General features: G+C 44.5%; 1 long non-coding RNA gene across 1 annotated transcript; it reads left to right on the forward strand.

Moving 5' to 3' along the window:
* Positions 1 to 636: 636 nt before the first annotated feature.
* On the forward strand, positions 637 to 2,952 carry LOC135278666 (uncharacterized). The gene is made up of 3 exons (XR_010346123.1): positions 637 to 904; positions 986 to 1,227; positions 2,792 to 2,952. It is a non-coding gene; the product is annotated as an uncharacterized LOC135278666 (long non-coding RNA).
* Positions 2,953 to 16,610: the final 13,658 nt, after the last annotated feature.

Raw genomic sequence — 16,610 nt, forward strand, 5'->3', positions numbered from 1 at the left:
AAAGGAGCATGTCCAACTCTCTGAATCTTCTGCTTTCACCTTCAAACAACACTACCATCAGCTCACTAGCAGGCTTGTTTTGTTTTTATAAGGTAAACTCCTCTGCTAAAATAAAACCAGAAAAAGAAAAAAATCAGATGATGTCTTCATGACATTAGATAGGAGATGCATCATTATCTTGACAAATGTTGTTTTTGTGCCACTGATCAGTGCAGCAAAATAAAAATGGGCTTAGAAAAGAGCTGGCATCAACCCTGAGCCAGGTGCCCTCTCGTTCCAAACTCTGCTGTTAAGTCAGACAGCAAGAACCTGCCTGTTGTCCCAGCCCACACAAAACCAGGACACCTCCTGATTTCAGGCCTGCAAACAAGAGGAAAACCCAGCTCAGGGGCTGAGTCGGTATCACTGAGTGATGCAAATAATCTTTGATTAAGATTCAGATCACGTAATTCACGCACACGTGCTCCCCTGCAGCAGGCACGGGGCCAGCTCTGCTCCTGCCTCTGCCTCCAGGGCAACCTCCAGAGCTTCACCTCCAGAGCACACATGCCATGGTGCTTTATTTGCAAAGCCCAGGCACAATGATGTGAGCAGGGGAGATGTCACAGTCTCAGGCTTTTCCATAAGTGGGGGAAAATACAATCCCAGAGAGTGACAGATGGTTTGAAACACCCAGGAAGGAAGGAAGGAAGGAAGGAAGGAAGGAAGGAAGGAAGGAAGGAAGGAAGGAAGGAAGGAAGGAATGCAGCTCTCCAGGACATGTGAAATTGGATGCTCTTCTCTCCTTCTCCTCTCCCCCGTCTCAGAATGGTGTTGAAATGTGACTTGTGCCCAGAGGTGCAAATATACACTGAGGGTATCCAGCTTGATGTCCTTCAAGGAAACTATAGCTCTTAGCAAAAAGGTGGTTAAACACCAAAACCATCTCTTGGAAGCCTCCTCTCACACTCAACTCATTTTGCTAATATTTTCATTCCTAGCACAGGGCTTGTGTGAACAGAGGCTGGTGCTGATAGAAGAGGAGGAAAACTGAGCTAAACTGCACCTTCTGCTGCTGTCAAAGAGTCTAAAACCAAAAGACAACTACCAGGAACAGACTGGCCTCACTGTACTACCACTGAGATCCTTGGATGGCCAAAGAAGTGTTCTTATCATCATTATTGCTTTTCCATGTTTTCCTTATGGGGCTGAAGCACACAGCACCTGAATGCCACCAGCTGCTCTGAGGTCAGTGCCCCAAACCCTGAATTTCCAACACAGCTCCACCTCAGGTGCCTCTCAGACCTTCACTGCCTTCCAGAAGCTCTGCCTGGATCCAGAGAAGAATAGGGCAGCACTCTGTGCAATGAGCCTGTGTGATCAAACCCTCCCTTCCAGGATCAAACCTTCCCTCCAGACCATGTGGAGACAAGGCAGGAGAATGGGTGGGAAGCCTGAGCACCAACAAACACACACTTGACCATCCCAAAGGATGGAAAGTTTGAGGCTCTGAGGTTTGGTCCCAGTCCCATACTGGGTGTAACTGTGAAAGCAAAACAATGTTCCCTAAAGTCAGCATGATTAGGCTTTCTCCATAAACGTTATTTATAGAGGGCTGGGCCCTGGGAGTGAAAAGCTGGGGAGAATTTTCATTCTGCCTGAAGGACTCGCAAAGATTAGCTGACAAAGTTTAGTGACTGGGAATTCTGCCCAGATTCAGCTTCAGGGAAGGAATTAGCAAACTGGTTTAATGGATCAATCTTTTCACTCAATTTCACGAGGTGATGGTGGAGATGTGAAGTTTGAAGGAGGATGTGCATGTCCCACAGAGATTTTCCACAGATTCGTGTCTGACTTGCACACCCCCGTGTGAAAGTGAGCTACCCCCCTGCCTACGGCAGCCTGGCAGGGTGTCAGAACAGACCAATCCAATTTGTGAAAAATAATTGATCCAGCTGCCTAAATCTCTGCCATTTTCTCACTCCAAGAAGTATATTTTTGCAATTATCACACATGTTGAGCAGCAAACACAGATGAAAGTTCAGTTTTGTCTCAGTTCACTGCTTGACAGCTGTAACTATATATATATATATATATATATATACATAAAACAGGGCTCCCAAATTATTTCTGCTGAGGAGGAGGAAGGCAATAGTTGCTGCATACTCTTTGCTTTATATGGATTTTCCCCCACTATTTGGAGAAAACAATAATAAGGAGCAGACAAAATAAAATTAAAAAATAATAAGTGAAAGTAGTGAGAAATAGCAGTTGTTCTGAAAGGGAGAGAAGGGAATGAAAGCAAGTCATTGATCCAAAATGCTCTGCCATTTGATAGCCAAACAGCTCACTTCTGAGTGCTCTGAGACCCCAGTGCTCTGGGTGATTACCCAAAGCTCATTTAAGCCTGTGGGAAGGAATCTGCCAACCCAACTGACTTTGGTTCATCCTTTAGCCATGCAGATGATAAAATTTGAAAAAAAATACTGACATGAACAAAAGAGTGTGCAAGGTGTGAGAGAAGGGAATGTTTCTTGCATTAACATTCCTGAAAAATCATTTCTCCTGCAGCTCCCACTAAAACCAGGGCAGCAAGAGCTGGTTTAGGGAAGCCTCTCTTTGGGGTAGCACTGAAGGATGTTTGTTCGCCTGTGATTGAACATGTCCCTAAACATGGCCATTAATTAGGGAGAAAATGCTTAAAGCACTTTGGATTCTACAGTTGCCTGGGGTGTTGTGTTGAGGGGGAGTGAAAACTTCAGAGAAGTCCATGTGCAGGTGAGCTCAATGTTACACTGACTTTTTATCACAGAAAAACCTGGGAGAAAAGGTCGACAGGAATTTAGAAAATTTGCCTTTGGTGCTCTGAGAGCCACCCACTACAGCCAGCTCTGTCACACATCTGTTGAAGCAGCAAAAGGTGGTATCACCCATGTCACTTCTGGAAACCTGGAGAGAGATTTGTAGTAACAAATGAATTTGTAACAACAAACAAAGAATATTTGTAGTAACAAATTTATTGCCCCTGTGTGCCCTCTACTTACGACACCAACTCTGTGGCTGATACTGCAAAAATACAGGATACAAAAAGGAAGGCATCAAGATTGTCATTATGGACCTCACTCTACCAGCAGCAAACTCCCTAAAAAATTACCTTAAAAGTCACAAATGTGGCCATTAGATGCTGCCTGATGTCTTTACTGAACACCTTGGTCTATCCCTGGACTCAGGAAAGCTGAAAGCCCGGATGACCTTGGATCCCTCAGGTGTTGCTGGACCTGCCCCAGGCTCCCAGGGCACAGAGCATCTAATAGTTATTTACTTATTTATTTTAGTTATAATCATCTCACTGATTTGCCCATTAAAAACATCAAGCAAACAAACAAACAACACAAACAAAAAAACCCCAAAAGTCAGGTTTTGAAAGTGAGCCCTGTGGTGGTGGTGTATTTAATGCAGGAGCGATACTGAGTGATCGACCACCTCGGAAACGCTGTGGAGGTAAAGGGAAACTTTCGTTCTTCATTTAGGCAACGTTTTTTGCATTTGGCTGGCGTGGGGGCAGGGGAAGCTGAGAGCAGCTCTCTCGCTCTCCCCGCACACTCGCCCCATCCCTGTGAGCCGCGTTCCCATGGATACGCCGAGGATTCTCTGCCGAGGGCTGCACGAGCGGCTGATGCCACAAACACGGAGAGGATTCCCCTTCCCGACCCACGGATCCCATCCCCGTGTGTGGATAAAGGGATCTCTCCCCCACACCACCCCACGCTTCACCTGGATGCTCCTGCTGTGGCAGCAGCCACGCTCTGCTCTCTCCTCCAGCTGCAGCCCTGATTTAAACCAACATGCAGGCAGAGAATGGAGAAAATATTTCCCTGAAAGAAACCCCTAAACTGCCCCCTGAAAAGCAGCCAGAGGTGATGCTATGGCTATGGTATATACTGGGGACAGAAAATTTGATAATGTGGGGAATACAAGCAAAGCATGGCAGGCATCCTGCTGAGGCACAAAGAGAGCCAGTCTGTTGTGGAGCATAAGCAGGAATCCAGGGTGAGACCTGAGAAGGATGGAGGTGGTTCAGCTCACAGCAGCTGGAAGGAGGCAGGAATTTCAGGACACAAGGGGAAGGTGGGAAGCACACAGCACTGCCCATCAGGGAACACCCAGGGAGGGAGCACAGCAGCCCCTGCCATTCCTAAAGCCAGGATGTGCTCACATGGAATGTATTCTGCACATTGAACTACTCAAGAAATTACTATTTCCCAATAAAAGAAGCAAGAATAATGTGTTCATTTAAAAATAACCTGGAATTTTCTTTTCCCGGGCATCTTTGGCAACAATAATGTTAATAATCAGATACTGGGCTGGAAAGAAGGAATTACTTAGTACATCATTCTTCTTAAAGCAGACCCAACCCTATGTACATCTTGTCAAACATCCCCACATATTTTTAAAGGTCTCCAGTAGTGGATACACATGTTGGCCCACAGAAAATCGACTCCATTCTATTTTTAAATTCAAGTTCATCTCATTTGAAAGACTTTTTTCATTGGTCACCAGACCACAATTTAACACACGAGTTGTTCTCCTACCCTGGAACACCAGAACCTTCTCCAATGTCATCTGGTGGCAGGCAGCGTGGGAAACAGCTCATGCTCTCTGCATACTAAATCTCCTTCCTCAGCCTTTGCTCCTCCTGACAGGAATGCTCCTAAGAACCTGCTCTGGGAATGATAATTAGATTGCTGATTAATCATCAATGCTCAATGATACAGTGCCATTCCTGGTGATTTTAGGTTTGGAGGGAGCTGTGGCCCTGGGCAGGAGAAAGCTTGGGATGGAGGGACATCATCCCAGCACCTGGAGAACAGCTCCAGGTCTGGAGTGAAAGCATCACCCACCCACACTGGCTCTCACCAAAACCAGGGCAGAACCTCCAGCTCTGCCTGCAGACCTCACCTGGCTCTTCCCCTTTCTCCAGCAAAGCACTCGAACATTTCCATGGCAATTCTGGTGCTTTCCGCCCCCTCGCAAAGGCTGCCTTTGTTCACACAAGTTGTAAATTTGTTTCATTTTCTCCTGGAGCTCCCACACCATCAAGATCAAATTTAAGGTGTTAATTAAATGGAACGTGTAACACTTTACAGTCCAACAGACAGCAATTTGGGCTAATGGCAATGGCTGGAGGTGGGTTACAGCTGTGGGCAGGGAAGGCTCTGATTGCCCCCTGTTGGCATCCTGCTAACCAATATTTCTATTTTCCTGTATATTCTCCCACTCCATGGGTTTCAATAATTATTTGACTACACCTCACTGACAGCACATTTCAATTTAAAGGCTTTACTTGTCAGCTTATGCGTGCATATCTGCAAAAATAATTCTCCCTGTTTATGGTTTTCAGCTCCCCAGCCTCTCAGGTGTCTTTAAGTTCAACTTTATTTTGCCTTCATCTTAATTCAACAGCTGCAGAGGAACACACAGCAACTTCCAGGTTAACTGGTTGATGGGTTTTAGCCAAACATCCTAAAGAGTTCATGGTCGACCATAAACTCATTTGAGGCAACAACAAGCACACCCGGTCACAGTCTCTGCATGACAACAAGCTGCCTGCAGCAAAATCCAGCTGCAAACACCTCCCAGAAAAACCCCAGAGTGCCCCAAAAGTGCCCCTGCATTGCCTTGATCTGTGCACCCTACATGCCAATATAAAAGATTATTTTAAAATAAATTTTTCCTTAGAAATTCTTGTCTAATAGTGGTTAAGAGAGTTTTCCTAATAATCAGATGGCTTCCATTTTCTGCAAGTTTGTGTGAAAGGCTGAGCTGATTGCTCAGACAGCATAAGATCTCTTGGTATAAACTGTCTAAAACCAGCATCAGATTTTCCAAACAGATTTACCATCAGTCTGAATACTTTTTGTGACAGTTGGAGCAGTTCATAAGGAATTTGGTATTTGATATTGGAAATGCAGCTTCTTGCTTGTTCAATTATTTGGACAAGAGACACACAGATGGCTGTGTCTTATTTTGGCCACTCTCAGAGAAAAAGTTTGCCGTGTATTTATACGTAAAAGTTCAAAATGTCTTTTTATGCTCATTCTTTGCCATTGACCTCTAATTCCCTGCTTATGCCAAAGTCTTTGCAAACAAGCTGATCTGTTACAATCTCCTCAGAGCAAAATACAGGATGGGTACAAGCATCAGCAATGCCAATCCAGGGTTTCATTTACTTATTTACAGATAACTTGGTGAGGGATTTTCCCTGCTTCAGTTAGCATCTGCTTTGCCTTTTTTGCAGCAAAATCATCAGCTTCAGTTTCTGTTGTGGTGGAATGGCAAACCCAGGAGTGAAATGGGGGATGAAGCCAAGTGAATGCATTGAAGTAGTGCACAGTGTTTGCTGCCTAAAGCTGTGCAGTTCAGCTCCTGTGCCCTCAGTCTTAGCTCAGTTTTTAAGCATAAACAGCTACACTACTTTCCTAAAATGAAATGATAAATGATAAAAAAAAAAATCATCAGAACCTTTTAATCCTGGAAATGCTTTGTAATCTGTCACCACATCACCACACTCATGTGATGACCAGCATCTCACATGGAATAGAACAGGTTAATTTTTCCAAGGCTGAATCATCACAGAATTCATCTATAATAGGCCGTGCAGAATAAAAAGCTAGAGATGCATTTAAATACCCCCAAAGCAATTTGGTTAGTCAATGAACCACAGTATCTTCTCCCCACTCTCTGGTTCACTTGGCATCCATCACTTCTATTTTGTATCAGATACTCATTGTCTGGAGCAATAACAGATATGTGATCCAAGGAAAGGAGCATCCCATTGAATTGCTGGCACAGAACATAACACTGTCATTATGCAGCATTTTGGTGCAAGCCAAAATACCCGGTTTTAATGTGTTCTCTGCAAAGAAATTATGGCACCCACATCTCTGCTACATAATCTCAGCATGTTATTAAAACCAGATTTGAGTTCATCCTGGGGGAGCTAGCAGGGATTGGTTGTAGTTTTAAACTCTTATTTCCACAGATAGAGATGATTTGGACACCTCTTCCTTTTTTTCTTTCTTCTCATTTTTCCCCCTTTTCTTGCAGAATAACATTTTTAAAGTTGACATCAAGTTTTCAGATTTTCACAGCACAGAAGCTGTGAGCACAGTGCTTACTCCTGAAAATGTATACTGTGAAGCTGACAGCTTAGGAAGAGGTGAAAATTGGATAAATGACTAGCAAAGATGGCACGAATGTAAGAGAACACCTTTCCACTTGCAGCCAAATGTAGCCAAAGAGCTCAGTTTCCCTTACTGCCATGGCCTCTCTCCTGCAGCTCCAAGCTCAATTACATTCCCCTCCCATCTCCTTCCAGCAGCTGCCTCACTTCTCTCTGCTCATCCTCACCCCAAGCATGTGCTGAAGACGAGGTGTTTGGTGTGTTGTACAGCAGGAACACAGCACAGCATAATGGTTCAATATCTACAAATATTTCTACCATATTTCTCTTACCAAAACCTCACAGTCTGGCTGATGCTTACTCCAAGATACAGTGACCCTACCCCACCACTGTGTCCCTTCTGGCACATGCCCCAGCAGAGAGAAATCAGTTTTATTCCACCATACACCCCAGAAATACAGATGCTCAGAGAAATCTTCAGCAATCTTGTCTCTCAGAAATAGCATCTGGCACCAAAACTTCATTCAGAGGGAATTACGAGCTCAGCAGAAAGGCTGAAGTCAGAGCCTCAGAGCTTAGTACGCTCTCTCCACCCAGGAAACCTTTAAATCCAGCATGAGTCTGCCAAGCCCATCACTGAGGGCTTAAATCCTGCTCACAGGTAGCTCTAGGCAGTTATAGCTGCTCTGCTCCTCATTTTAAATATAGATGTATAGGATTTCTCCTTTAAATTTCTGTAACCTATTGATCACAGTGAAACCTGTGAAAGGTAAAAACACAGACCATGGTGGATCCCCAGATAAACCACCTCAGGATGGGCAGGACCAGAGGCTGCAAGAGAAAAGTTGGGGTTTTGGGGATTGTACTTGGAACACAATGGGAGGGTTGCCAGGTTTGCCAGGGTGAGACCAGTCCTGGTGGTGGAGGTCCTGTGGGGTGCATGGAAGTGGCCAAATGCCTTTGGTTCAGGACCTCTAGCACTGTCAGATGAAAGGGAAAAAACCTGCAATATCACAGCCTAATTCCCCACTCTGTGGAGAACATAGGAAAACCAGAGATGACATAGCAGAAACTGCTCATGCAAACCTTCAGTGGGGGCTGCCCTGGGATGCTGCAGCATCCTGGGCTCTCAGCAGGAACCTGGGTGCTGCAAACCTGTGAGCACCAAAACCAGCCAGGGCTCCAGTGCAATAGATATCACAGCTGAGGCTCGGGGGTTTGACTTTTACTCAGACACGTCCAAATTGTTTTGATTCACTGACTTCTGGCTTACCCAAAAGGTAAAGTTTAAAGGTTAAGTGAAACAGCAACAAAACCAAAGCCAAGAAGGATTCTCATTGACTTTTGAACAGGGTGAGGGAGCACTGATTTGCACCAGCCCTCCAGAAAGGGAATAATTGTAAATAAACATCCTCCACACCTTCCTCCCACACATGCAGGCAGACACACTCTAAGCTGCTATCTCACTTCATTCAGCTCCAACAGCTCCCAGTTTCAAGACAATTAACCCTTTTATTATTAGTTCCAATGTATGGCATGCTGGCATTTTGCTTTTCTACCCTGAATCTTCTAGCTCAGGGCAATTAACCTTGCAGGATGAGGAGGGAAGCCTGAAAGGAGATCTCTCAGCACAGAATGGCACTCAGGCAGTCCATCCATCACGCAGGGACACAGGAGCTCAGCTGGGGAAGCAGTGCTGTCCCTTCACTGCATGCAGAGCCAGCACCAACGCAGGCTGGGCTGCAGCCAGGAGCCACTTGTGAGGAGCTGACCAACCTCCAGGGACTCAGGCAGCATCATATGTGCCCCTACAGAGCACTGAACACTTCTGTGGATGCAACACCCCTTTGAACTCTAAAATCCCCACTCCTGACAGCGTTGTCTATTTAGGTCCTTTTAGCCCAAAATAAGCCCTATGGCAATGAGCATTTCTGGGGAATAAAGGAGGCAAACCTGCTTCTCACCTAAGCTCAGCAGAACCTGTCTCTGCATTTCACTTCTCTCTTCATCACTGTTATTGTTCAGAGAGGTGGGGCCATGCAGTCAACGCAGATCTGGGAGATATTTTCCTTCCAAAAGAACACATTACTGCACAGCCACTCCCTGTCCATCCAAGCTGGCTGTCCTGAGCAAGGCTGACCCAGAAACAGCATCAGGGGCTGACAAGCTGCAGATTTCCCTGTGCCACAGAGCTGTCCTGCTGCAGCAAAGAATTTAAGTTTATTTCTCCTGTGGGCTTTTGTTTCCACTTGTACAGCCACAGTGAGGGTGCTGGGCTTGGCTGCAGAGCTGTGGTGCCTGTGTGAGCACAGCTGGGAGCTGAGATGGGGCTAGGGACCAGAAAATGCTGAGCCAGGGTTTTCCCCCCTCTGTGCCATGTGCCACTGGGACCCAGCCTCTCCACGGGGCAGGGAAATGCTCAGCTGCTGTTATGAAACACATGTGAGAATGGGTTTGCTCCACAGCCCAGTTGTGACAGCCTTGACCTGCTTTGGAGGCATCCCGGCTCTCTGCCAGGCTGGTGAATCAAGGCATGCTCAACTGCCAAGTGCACCAAACATCAAAGGAAATGAAGCTGTTCCCATGGAACTCATTTTGCTCTCTGGCCACGAAAACATTTCACTAGAGCTTCCCTTTGAAGAGGCAGGCAGTGAGGTGTAGCAGGATCCCCAGCAGCTCCTCACCTCAGCCAAGCAGGGCTTCACCTCCTCTGCAGTACAGACCAAAATGTCTCAAAATTATTGTGAAAAGTCCTTTGCAAATACAATAGGAATAAATACAAGAGAGGTAAAAATGGCTACAAGAAGGGGAAAGGTAGTAAAAGAATTAAGGCCATTTGCAAATGGTTTGAATTTCCAAATAAATTCCTTGCTGGTTGCCAGCTGTCTGGGTCCTGAAACTTGGCATAACTACAACAGACACTGAACTTGATACAGACATTTGGTTCCCCATATTAATCATGTAGAGTAGAAATAGAATACATCACTTTTGTGTTTGCCTCATCAGCTAAGGCTTTATCCCCATTAGACTTAATGGAAACCTTCCCTTCACTTTCCTTGTGGCCAGTGTTTCAGGTCCAGAGCACAGCTCTGGACTGTGAGGAAAAATCCCAGGCACCTGCATCCTGACAGAGAATTTCCAGCAGTTCAGGCTGATCTCCTGCACAGTCAGGGCTAAAGTGGGCTTTGTCTTTACAGAGAAATCAGACAGAAATCCCAAAAGAGCAAAGGAAAAGGACATCAGAATCAATGAGCTGCTTGTGCTGGAGGGGAGAGCAAGTGGGTGGAGGGAGAGCTGGGGAGCTGTGGGATGGCTGGTGCACCCTGGGCAGTCAGGACATCCCTCTCTCAGGGAGCATTTGCTGGACTGGATTATGTCAAGTGAAGCAAAATGGTCCCATGTGACCCTAAAATGTGTTAAAAGGCCAGTGCACATCACTGTGGTACAGTGAGAAAAACCTTTTTGAGTACTGCCAGCCTTGCCCACTGTGCAAAGCCAGGAGGAGAAGAAGAAGTGACTCATTGCAGCATCTCTCCTTTCTCCTTCAAACACCAAACACACACACAATTACCCTAAAACCAGAAAGTATCAGGGGGTTAGTATAACAATACATGTCTCATGCCAGTATTGTTCTAGAAATGTCTTTTTTCTTTCTTTCAGCTACTCCCACAGGGCAGCAAGCACAATACATGTGCATGCATCTGGTGTGCCACAGACATCACAAAATGAGTCAGGTCCTCAGCTGGTTTTATTCAACTTGGCTGTCCTGATGGTTTTAATATTTATTTTTTTATTATTTCAGTTCTTCCTTCCAAACACTCTCCCATCTCATATTCTGTATGCAACAATAGCACCATAATATCTAATTTTATCATAAGCATCTCTGCAGTATCTCACAAAAGAAAAATAGATGTATAGATGTTGCTGACAAAGCAGCTGTGTCTGACTGGCATTTTGTTTAACAATTCCTGACATCAGATTCCAAATCCTACCTTCGCTTTCCTATATAAAAAGAGTTTCTCCTTCCATTCTGTTTATCTAATACACTAATCCTGAAAGGGTGTTTTTGAATACCTTCATGCTGGGGGTGGATTCTCAGGTTATTCATGGCTGACACATGAGAACAAGTCCCTTCCCCTGTGCTCACAAGTCTGCACATAACATCACTCCCCTGCACCACTGATCATTTTGTCCCATTAAAGTTGCTAGGGTTTATTCTCCTGCTGGATAGAAACTCTTCTGATTTCCAGAAAGTGAGGCTTCTCCTGGAAGTATTAATTCCATGTGTAAAAGGGGGTGTTTTGCTTAAAGTTTTTGTCATTGTTCTGGGGGGGAAAAGCAGTTTTATTTAAAAGATCCCAGATGACTTTGATTTCGGTTTCATGTTGCATTCCCATATCTGGTGGAAGCCATCACCTCCTTTTTCTGACCTAGAGAATTGTGTTGCATCTGGCCATGCTGCTGCAAAGGCCTCACATGTGTTCCATCTTACTGAACAAAACCACTGGATTCTTGCAAAATGTTACATTTTGCTCCATTCAGTGCATCCCGACACAACAACAGTCTTACCAACTCAGATCAAAGATAATTCTAGCCCAAACCCAGTGCCTGCCTTACTGTGACCCAGGAGCAAACAAAGATAGAGGAAAAACTAATTTTTCCTCACTAGACTGTCCTCCCTTCCAAATGTCCGCCACCCAAGGACTTTCTGGATGTTTCCTGTGAAGTCAACAAATAAAGTCCTGAACAAAGAATGCCACATTCCAACTGCATGGAAAGCATCAATTCCATTTGGTGCTCCCCATCTTCATTCTGCTCCAGAGCTTCCCTGCAACCAGTCCCTGCAGAGCAGTGCCAGAAAGAGGGGCTCTTATGGCAAAGTTGCCACATGACTTCATGACTCAGTCTTATGGCAGCATCTCATGACGGAGTTAGGGTGACAACATTCAGTGTGGCCATTTGTCACCCTCTAGAGGTAGCTCCTGCCACCCCTAGCTCCTGACAAGGCCCTGGCAGCTCCCAAGGACAGGAGCTGCTCATTCATAGCCAAAAATTCCAGGTTTGGTCTCCTGGTCCTGCACCCATGCCACTGCAGGGTATTGTTCACAAAGATCTGCCTTCCATGCTCCACACAGCAAATACTGAAACACACTATTCCTCAAGATCCTGTGGAAGAAATCTGCTCTTATGACTACTCCTATCCATTACAAAAATCACAGTGCATGTCCAACTTTTGCCCCCACAAATGAGCTCCCATGGTAATCATAAAATCATCTGATGGTTTCCTGTTAATCTGGAGTGACAGATTTGATTTCTGTATGCAAATACTGGATCTGGGGTGGGGGGAAGCCAAATTATAAACTTTTCCCTATGTATCAATCTATCAGAAGTGTGACAAATAGAAAAAGAACTGAAAAATTCTCCATGAGGTTTATCTTACATGTGAGTGTATAAAAATAGGCCAAAATCCACAGGAGAAGAAGGAAACAAAATCCATTATCATCCTTTTCTTACTTCAGAAACCATTGCAGTGGTGTCTGAAAGCACAGTCCAATGTGTTGGGATCTCTATGAGCACAGAAGGCAAGGACAAGTGTTGGTTTCACATCACTGAGCTAGAGGCTGTGACACCACTTCCTGGGGACCAGCACTGGCCTCCTGCTCCCCATTTGTACAACCCCGATGTGTTTCTCCCATTTATTGGACTTAATTTAAAGGGAGAATCTAGACAGAGCCAAAGATGCTCCTGTTCTTGAGGTCACAATGCACCAAACCTCTCTGCTCTGAGGCAATCCCCAGATGAAGAGCACAGACTCAGCAGAGTCCAGCTCTTGCTCCCAGAGGATTTTTGGTGCCAGCCCATGGCCTGGATCTGCAAAGCCAGCACTTCCAGCATCCAACCCACCAAGGAGCAAACCTCCCACAAAAGCTTTTTCCTCTCCCAAAACCTGTTATGGAATGAAGTGTTTTCCACAATAAAGCCTGGTCAGATGTGCTGCCATGACCTGGGACACATTTCTTGCTTGCCTGTGACCATCCCCAGCCAGTGGGGAAAGGACCAGAGGCTGGCTGGCAGCAGGGTCGTTCTCTCTGCCCCACTTGGCTTTGTCCCACGGAAAACCCTCGTGGGTGGGAGGAACACTGAAAATCAGCTTACCAAAGGGCCACCAGGAACCACTGCAGGTGTGGCCAGAGCAGTTTGCACAAGATGACCACTGCATTATGCAAGTTGAACCGAAATACTGGTCAGAGGCAAATCTGTCAATCTCCTTGTCTTTTCCAGTGTTTCATCAGAAGCTTTCTGCTGCTGGAGAACCATCCAAAGAGTCAGGGCAGCCTTTGGAGTGCAGCAGAATTGCATAACTCCAGCTATCACACACATGTCTGTGCCTGTTTACACAAGAGGGGAGTCTGGTCTTGTGGTTTCAAATAAGCAACCAGCAACTGATTCTGAAAGATTGTTGTTTTATTCTCAACATTCTGAGAAGTCAGGTAAAAAAAAAAACAACCACAAACTCTGGAAATCAGGTGAAGAAATTCTCTGCAAAACCTGCAATTTCTGCAAGAAAAAAAAAATTGTAACACTTGGCTCCAGATCTCACTTTCCCTGGACAGCCAAGTGATAGCACCTTCATTAAATTCAGCAGCACATTTCCACCTGGGAAGAAATGAACCACTATTCCATTTAAAGGGGCAGTAAAAGAAACATGCCTTTCCAATAAATCTTGCACCTCTATTCCCCTCTACCCCATTAAAAAACATAGAGCAAAAAGAAACTCTTAAGCATTCACATATGAGATGTGAAGGTAGAATATTAAGAAGACACAAAGTTGCTTTTTTTTTTTTCCTAATCTCCAAATTAGTAAAAGGATAACTCCTGAACACTGACTGTAATCCAGTGCACTTTCACCTAACCCATTTAAATCCCCAACTCTTCTGAAGTGGCTGGATCTGCATGCTCCTTTTAAAGGGTTGTTTTGAAATGCTGAAGGGTGTTTGTTCCTCTACATGAATAAATTTAATATTTCAGTTGCATATATTCCTTCCCCCCGACATTGTTGTTTGGGATTTGCTTGGGAATCCCAGAAACAAGGAACACTACTTCAGTCAAACTCCTCTGGAAGGGTTTCCCCCATCCAAGCTCTCTGTGCAAAGCCCATTTTGGCATCAGCAGCTCTTTCAAAGGAAGCTCTCACAAAAACTGCATCTCTGCTGGGAGCAGCAGACTGGGCTGTGCTGGGGTGTTAAATAGTTCCATCATTATGCTGTCTAATGCCTTCTTTAGACCAGGCTTGTCAAATATTTTTGACATTATGCATTTCTCTCATACTGACAAAGCTTTGGAGCTCTTGAAGCTTGTCAAACAGCTGAGCTGAGCTTCAAAAGTGAACTGTGAATGGAGGTGCTTATCCTGACAGCCCTGCTGCTCACTCAGGCCAGCTCTCACCTTTCTGCACAGCTGCTCCCTCCAGTTTTTCCTACCACAGGTAACATGTTTGTGTGGTTTTTTACACTTGCAAATATAAAAGCCACAATAAGAATCTCAGTTACAAACATGATGAAAAAGTCAGAAAGGGAAGATACAGCAAAAATGGCACCTCTCCCAGACAGCTGTAGGACAAACGCTCTCTGTTGAACTGCAGTCCAAGATTTGTTTGGCATGATGAATAAGATCTAATGACAGATGATTAGTATCTTAAGAGCAACTCCATTCCTCCTACTTACTCCATGAGTCTAACAGAGCTGACCTTTTCATAATTCCTGGTAATTTTCACATTACATCCTGAAAACACAGCTAAAATGAGTGTGCTGAAGTGCAGTGTGGGACCAGAAGGGACACACCAAGCAGGGAAAAAGTGTGAGCAAAACGTGACAAATTACTAATCCACACCTTCACAGACCAAGTGCAATTTGAGATCCTGAGTGATGTGTGTTTGATGGATTCAGCTGAGCTGTATCAGACAGAATGGGCTATAATCCACTTTAGAACTGTCACACATTAGTTGATAATGCTTAGGAGAGGATTGGTGGGACAGAATGACATGATAACAGAATTACCTCCATTGCCCACCTTGCACAAACCACAGATTGAATTCAGATCAGAACACTGTTCAGGACTGTTCAGGACCTCATCATAACCTTTTTTGTTCAGAAATCACATCTCAGTTTCTTTTTTTTTTTTCTTTTTTTTTCTGGCCTGCCTGACATTTAGAAAACTTTGAAAATAAAAATTGTTTAGGGATGAAAAAGCATCATTCACTTTGAGATTTCTAGTCAAAGGAGGTAAGGAATGAATTTTAAACTAACAAACATTCACTTCAACTAAAAATTTCAGACTTGTAGTTTGATGAATATTGAAATGAAACATCTCAGTCATTCTGCCTTTTTTTTGGTGACAGGTTGGTTGGAGCTTTTATTTCTTACTGAAGTATTATCTGAAGCTTATATTAATTTTCAAAATATGTTGGTTAAAGCAATGTTTCATTTTTCCTCCAAAATTATCTTGAAATTACAACTGCATTTCATGGGGTTTTTACTCCATAGGCATCCTATATTTCCAAGAGGCACATGGGAATAACAAAGTTGAATGTAGGTTGGCAGTGATAGGCCAGAGATGCAAATAACTTTCTATGAATTTCTGTAGCCCTCAGGTTTATGAGAAGGGTGCTGCAGATCCTTTCCTCACACACTTGGAGAGTTCCTTACATGGGCAACTTCGGCTTCCAAATAGCATTGCCCATGTCCAACAAGGACAGCTTGTCCTGCTTGAAAAGACACAAAGCTGTAGCTAAAATAGTTGTGTCAAGAGCAACCAATTGATCAGGTCTGTTTATTTCAGCTTTAGTTGCTGGATCTCTTCCTTCCCATCTGTCTTTGTGAGCATCTCCTCCTTTCCTGTCACTCCCCTACTTTCCTTGGGTTACCTTCACCCATTGCTGGTGGAAATTGGACACAGGAAGAAGGGTTGCTGGCAAAACACAAAATATCACAGGGCAGGGGTCTGTAGAAGAAAAAAAAGACTTTTCTGTAACTACTGTGGTACTCCTTAACCACAGCATTAATCCCAGCCATGCAGCTCATTTCTTCCCCCACTGCTCTCTTGAACTGTTCCCATTTGGATTGAGAGTTTGTCAAAGGATGGATTCTGTTCCTGGTTTGGGAAATGTTAATGCAGGGTGGCCTTAATAAAACAGTGCCAAAGCAGTTCACCTCACATCCTCTGTGCACAGCTGTGAAGGGCCAAGAACATTTTTGGTGGTGTACAAAAATAATGAAGATAGATGTAGTTAATAAATAGGTAAGTTCGTTTTCAGCCCTCTGAGCTCCTCATTTTCTTTCAGCATAAGCCCATTTTTTACAGCTGACTGCTGTGATCTTCCAAGGGATGTGCTGATGTGGCTTGAACCAAGTTAATTTGCTTCCTTTTTCTTTTTTTTTTTCAGGATTTG

The sequence above is a fragment of the Passer domesticus genome, chromosome 11 (genome assembly GCF_036417665.1).
Source record: "Passer domesticus isolate bPasDom1 chromosome 11, bPasDom1.hap1, whole genome shotgun sequence".
NCBI classification, from domain to species: Eukaryota; Metazoa; Chordata; class Aves; order Passeriformes; family Passeridae; genus Passer; species Passer domesticus.